We start from the raw sequence: 6,900 nt of genomic DNA, 5'->3' as shown, positions 1-6,900 counted from the left end.
CCATTCAAACTCTGAGAGATCATATTGACTTGCTGAGTCAATATTTTGTTCTGAGCCAATATGGCATTCAGAGTATCAATTTCAAGAACTCCCTTCCTCATAGGCGTCCCATTACTCACAGGATTCCTTTCAAAAGTATACATGAACTGATTATTTGCAACCATGTCAATGAGTTCTTGAGCTTCTGCAGGCATTTTCTTAAGGTGAATGGATCCACCTACAGAGTGGTCCAATGACATCTTTGATAGCTCAGACAGACCATCATAGAATATATCCAGGATGGTCCATTCTAAAAGCATGTCAGAAGGACACTTTTTGGTCAGTTCTTTGTATCTCTCCCAAGCTTCATAGAGGGACTCACCTTCCTTTTGTTTGAAGGTTTGAACATCCACTCTAAGCTTGCTAAGCTTTTGAGGAGGAAAGAACTTGGCTAAGAAAGCCGTGACCAGCTTATCCCAAGAGTTCAGGCTATCCTTAGGTTGTAAGTCCAACCATATTCTAGCTCTGTCTCTTACAGCAAATGGGAAAAGCATAAGCATGTAGACCTCGGGATCAACCCCATTGGTCTTAATAGTATCACAGATCTGCAAGAATTCAGTTAAGAACTGAAAAGGATCTTCAGATGGAAGTCCATGAAACTTGCAGTTCTGTTGCATCAGAGAAACTAATTGAGGTTTAAGCTCAAAGTTGTTTGCTCCAATGGCAGGGATTGAGATGCTTCTTCCATGTAAATTGGAATTTGGTGCAATAAAGTCACCAAGCATCTTCCTTGCATTGTTATTATTTTCAGCCATGTCTCCTTCCTTTTCGAAAATTTCTGTCAGATTTTCTCCAGAGAGTTTAGCTTTAGCTTCCCTTAGCTTCCTCTTCAGAGTCCTTTCAAGTTCAAGATCGGCTTCAACAAGAATGTTCTTATCTTTATTCCTACTCATATGAAAAAGAAGAGAACACAAAAGAAAATATAGAATCCTCTATGTCACAGTATAGAGATTCCTTATGCAAGTATAAGAAGAGAAGAATGTAAGAAGGAGAAGAGGAAAAATTCGAACACAGAGAGGGGGATGGGGTTCGAATTTTTGGGTGGAGGAGAAGTGTTAGTAGATGAATAAATAAATAGAAGGAGGTGAGGAAGAGAAGAATTCGAAAATTTAAACAAAATAAAATAAAAATATTTTAAAATTAAAGTTAAGATTCAAAAATTAAAATTGAAATCAAATTAAATTGAAACAAAACAATTAGTTAATTAAAAAGGAAATTTGAGAAAGAGGGAAGAGATTTTCGAAAATTGGAGAGGGAGTTAGTTAGGTAGTTTTGAAAAAGATAAGAATCAAATAAAAAGTAAAGTGGTTAATTGAAAAAGATTTGAAAATCAAATTTGAAAAGATAAAAAGTTAGAAAAGATTTTGAAATTAAATTTTGAAAAAGATGTGATTGAAATTTAATTTGAAAAAGATTTTAAAAAGATTTGATTTTGAAAATTAAAGTTGATTACTTGACTAATAAGAAACAAAAAGATTTGATTTTAAAATTTAAAGATTGAACCTTTCTTATTAGGCAAGTAACAAACTTAATATTTTTGAATCAATCACATTAATTGTTAGCATTGAATTCGAAAATATGGAATAAAAATAATAAGAAAAAGATTTTGAAAATAAGAAAAAGATTTTGAAAAAGATTTTGAAAATAATAAACTTAATATTTTGAATCAATCACATAAAAATAAGAAAAAGATTTTGAAAATTAATTTGAAATGTTCGAAAATATGAAAGAAAAATTGAAAAAGATCTGATTTTTGAAAAAAATAGAATTTTTAAATTGAAAATTTGATTTGACTCATAAGAAACAACTAAATTTTAAAAAGTTTTGAAAAAGTCAACTCAAATTTTCGAAAATTTATGAGTGAAAAAGGGAAAGATATTTTTTTTATTTTTGAATTTTAATAAGGAAAGAGAAAAACATCAAAAAGACTCAACGCATGAAAATTTTGGATCAAAACACATGATGCATGCAAGAACACTATGAATGTCAAGATGAACACCAAGAACACTTTGAATGCCAAGACGAACACCAAGAACTTATTTTTAAAAACTTTGAAGAAGAGAAAAACATGCAAGACACCAAACTTAAAGATTTTTAATATTTTGACACTAACAAATTAAAAATGCATATGAAAAACAAGAAAAGACACAAAACAAGAAATTTTAAAGATCAAACAAGAAGACTCACCAAGAACAACTTGAAGATCATGAAGAACAAATGCATGAGTTTTTCAAAAATTTTAAGAAAAATTAAAAAGATGCAATTGACACCAAACTTAAAATTTGACACAAGACTAAAACAAAAAACACAATATTTTTGGTTTTTTTTTTTTTGAAAATTATTTTGGGAAGAACGAAAAAGAAGAAATTTTTTTGTATTTTTCGAAAATAAGAAATAAAAAGCTTAAAATTAAAATAAAATTACGTAATCTGAGCAACAAGATGAACCGTCAGTTGTCCAAACTCGAACAATCCCCGGCAACGGCGCCAAAAACTTGGTATGCGAAATCATGATCTTCAACAATGGCGCCAATGGCTTGGTGCTCTCAAATGTGAATCACACTTAGTCACAATTCCGTACAACTAACCAGCAAGTGCACTGGGTCGTCCAAGTAATAAACCTTACGTGAGTAAGGGTCGATCCCACGGAGATTGTCGGCTTGAAGCAAGCTATGGTCACCTTGTAAATCTCAGTCAGGCGGATTCAGATAGTTATGGAGATTTGATAATTAAAACATAATTGAAATATAAACTAGGATAGAGATACTTATGTAATTCATTGGTGAGAATTTCAAATAAGCGTATAGAGATGCCTTTCATTCCTCTGAACCTCTGCTTTCCTGCTGTCTTCATCCAATCATTCCTACTCCTTTCCATGGCAAGCTTTATGTAGGGCATCACCGTTGTCAATGGCTACATCCTATCCTCTCTGTGAAAATGGTCCAATGCGCTGTCACTGCATGGCTAATCATCTGTCGGTTCTCGATCATACTGGAATAGGATTTACTATCCTTTTGCGTCTATCACTACGCCCAGCACTCGCGAGTTTGAAGCTCGTCACAGCCATCCCTTCCCAGATCCTACTCGGAATATCACAGACAAGTTTTAGACTTTCCAGATCTCAAGAATGGCCGTCCATCGGTTCTAACTTATACCACAAAGATTCTAAAATTTCGGACTCGGTCCTCTGTATTAGATATCTAAGAGATACTCATTCTAGCTTGTTTGCATGTAGAACGGAAGTGTTTGTCAGGCACGCGTTCATAGGTGAGAATGATGATGAGCGTCACATAATCATCACATTCATCATGTTCTTGGGTGCGAATGGATATCTTAGAGAAGGAATAAGTTTGAATTGAATAGAAAAACAATAGTACTTTGTATTAATTCATGAGGAACAGCAGAGCTCCACACCTTAATCTATGGATTGTAGAAACTCTACCGTTGAAAATACATAAGTGATAAGGTCCAGGCATGGCCGAATGCCCAGCCCCTAAACGTGATCAAAGGATCAAAAGATAGTCCAAAGATGTAAATACAATAGTAAAAAGTCCTATTTATACTAAACTAGTTACTAGGGTTTACAGAAATGAGTAAATGATGCAGAAATCTACTTCTGGGACCCACTTGATGTGTGATTGGGCTGAGCATTGAGCTTTACACGTGTAGAGGCTTCTCTTGGAGTTGAACGCCAGTTTGTAACCTGTTTCTGGCGTTTAACTCCACTTTGCAACCTGTTTCTGGCGTTTAACTCTAGAATGCAGCATGGAACTGGCGTTCAATGCCAGTTTGTGTCATCTAAACTTGAACAAAGTATAAACTATTATATATTTTTGGAAAGCCCTGGATGTCTAATTTCCAACGCAATTAAGATCACACCATTTGGAGTTATGTAGCTCCAGAAAATCCACTTTGAGTGCAGAAAGGTCAGAATCTAGCAGCATCTGCAGTCCTTCTTCAACCTCTGAATCTGATTTTTGCTCAGCTCCCTCAATTTCAGCCAGAAAATACCTGAAATCACAGAAAAACACACAAACACATAGTAAAGTCCAGAAATGTGAATTTAAATTAAAAATTAATAAAAATATACTAAAAACTAACTAAATCATACTGAAAACTATGTAAAAATAATGCCAAAAAGCGTATAAATTATCCGCTCATCAGCCAGCTTTTATGCCAGTTTGGGCGTTTAACTCCAGCTTTTATGCCAGTTCTGGCATTTTGACACCAGAATTTCTACATTGACTTGGAACGCCGATTTGGGCCATCAAATCTCGAGCAAAGTATGAACTATTATATATTGCTGGAAAGTCCAGGATGTCTACTTTCCAACGCAATTGAGAGCACGCCAATTGAGCTTCTGTAGCTCCAGAAAATCAACTTCAAGTGCAGGGAGGTCAGAATCCAACAGCATCTGCAGTCCTTTTTCAGCCTCTAAATCAGATTTTTGCTCAGGTCCCTCAATTTCAGCCAGAAAATACCTGAAATCACAGAAAAAGACACAAACTCATAGTAAAATCCAGAAAAGTTAATTTTAATTAAAAACTAATAAAAATATAATAAAAACTAACTAAAACATACTAAAAGCATACTAAAAACAATTTCAAAAAGTGTATAAATTATCCGCTCATCAAGGGTGAAACAAAATAAAGATCACAATTATAGATAAGCAAACACACAAGAATAAAATAATTATGGTTAAATAATGTAACCATGTAATTAAGCTCAAATCTCTCAGGTTGTGTGTTCTTAGCTTTTTTTAAACTATGTTCCAAATACAACTTCAAACAAGTTTACACAACGATTTTGATTTAAATTAGTGAATTTTTTCAAAAAGTAGGGTCTTAGAAGAAACTTATTATTTTCAATCAAGTAGAACATGCATGTGAATAACCTATTTCTATGCAATCTATCTTATTATACAAAAGAAAATTTGACTAAATATCCTATTTTATTGGTGTTTTAAGGAAAAGAAATTACCTCCGGAGGTCAGGTACTGACCGACCTCCACACACTTAAGGCTTTGCACCGTCCTCGGTGCCATCCGTCAAGAACAGAGGGGGACTGGTAGCAGCATCTCCACCATCGGGACCGTCATGGCTCCCTGTGCTGGTAAATGAGGTGGATTCCGAGGTGTCTGGGTCTTTGTAGTTTCCTAAAAGTAGCTCCTTGAGATATGTGAATCGGCGCTTGTTACGGCGCTCTCTTATCTTTGCTTTGTGTTCCTGCCGATCCAACCTTTCAAGTATCTGATGGAGCAGTTTGTTTGTTGTAGGTGCTTGTGGTGTTGAAGGAGGAATGTCTTCAGCCGGTTCTGTAGGCTGGCTTGTAGTGGCTGCTGGTGGTCTGATATATTTCCCGTTAGGGACATACTGATCATCTCGGGGAAGGAAGGCTTTGGTGTCCCCAGCTCTGTAGGAGACTCCGGCTGCTGAGACGAGATCTAAAACCAAGGCGGGAAAAGGTAAGTTTCCCGCTATCTGTATGTGTCCCATTGCATTCCGGATGTGTCTTGGTAAGTTTAGGTGTTGGTCTGTAAGGATACACTAGAGTAAAACAGCCAGGTCTGCAGTAAAGGAGGACTTGTGAGTGCTCGGAAATACATAATGGGACATGATTTGTGCCCATACTCGAGCCTCCAAGGTAAGTGCAGAAGCTGAGATCCCTTTTGGTCGGGATCGATGATATCCGTAGATCCATCTGCTGCCAGGTTGTGCTATAATTCTGAGAACGGTGTCCCAGTCAAATTGGTATGTCTGGCGCTTGAGTGAGGCTTCTTGGAATGCGTCCAATCCTTCTAGAGCAGGGGGAAGATCTAAAGCTTGTTGAATGGCCTCTTCAGTTATGGGGACTTGCTTCTGATGGACATAGACAGACTGCATGGTTGGCATGTAAAAGTTGGAGTAGAATTCTACTACCCATGAGAGATTAACCTGCCGTGGCTGTCTTCGTAGAAATTCCCATTGTCTTCGTTTAATTTGCGGCTCAACAAATTAAGCAATGCAGGTTGGGAGGATAAGAAGGTATTCATTGTTGTAATTCCTCTCTGCCAGGATGGGAAACATCTGCTCACAGTAGCGGTTAGGAAACCGCGCAGTGTCCTTTGCTGGAAAAGCTTTTTCTTTTTCATCGACCTTGATGATCCTCTTGATTCTTTTTGTTGAGGGCTTTACTGCTGTTGAAGGTGGCTCTGCCACTAATGCTCTTTTTGTTCCTCTCCTTGCTGTTGGTTTGGGGGTAACTTTCTCTTTTCCTCTCTTGGTGGCCATCCTGAAAAAGGTAGGAGAAAGTAATGTGTAAAGTGAAGGGTTCGAGCAAGGGAGCAAATATTATGAGTGGTAATCAATGCACGGTAAAGAGGGATGTCGTTAACACATGGTCTACACTACATGTGAAAAGTTCATCATAGGTAAGATAGTACGTGCATGTGATGACAAATAAATGCAAGATGTTTATTGGCATGCCGACAAAGGCATGAGTAGCATAGATCAAGCATTCAATGTCCAAGTTAGATTACCAAGTCTTTCAAACTAATAACCTGTTTGTATTGACAATTAAATTAAATTAATAAAATATAAAAGGGGTTTTGTGAAAAGCAGGCATTAAGGTAGTATGATAACATGAAGGTAGTCCATGATGCCATACAGGCTTTTTCACAAACACAAAGCATGCATGGTAAATATGTTTTTGAAAATATGAAGTAGACATGCAAGTAACCCTTTAAAGATTGATAAGAATTGTCAAACAAATCCATGATAATCCACAAGCAAAATATAGAAAATAAAGACTGAAATAAATTTTCAACACCAATTAAAAGGAATTAAAAGAAAGAAGAATAAGGGGAAATATAGATAATGAAGGT

At 36.2% G+C, this 6,900-nt stretch overlaps 1 non-coding gene across 1 annotated transcript; it reads left to right on the top strand.

The window, feature by feature from the left end:
- Positions 1 to 293: 293 nt before the first annotated feature.
- Positions 294 to 401, top strand: LOC112760503 (small nucleolar RNA R71). The gene has a single exon (XR_003180940.1). It is a non-coding gene; the product is annotated as a small nucleolar RNA R71 (small nucleolar RNA).
- Positions 402 to 6,900: the final 6,499 nt, after the last annotated feature.

This window comes from Arachis hypogaea, chromosome 16 (genome assembly GCF_003086295.3).
Source record: "Arachis hypogaea cultivar Tifrunner chromosome 16, arahy.Tifrunner.gnm2.J5K5, whole genome shotgun sequence".
NCBI lineage: Eukaryota > Viridiplantae > Streptophyta > Magnoliopsida > Fabales > Fabaceae > Arachis > Arachis hypogaea.
The sequence above is the reverse complement of the archived record's forward strand: the minus strand, read 5'-3'. Positions and strand labels throughout refer to the sequence as shown.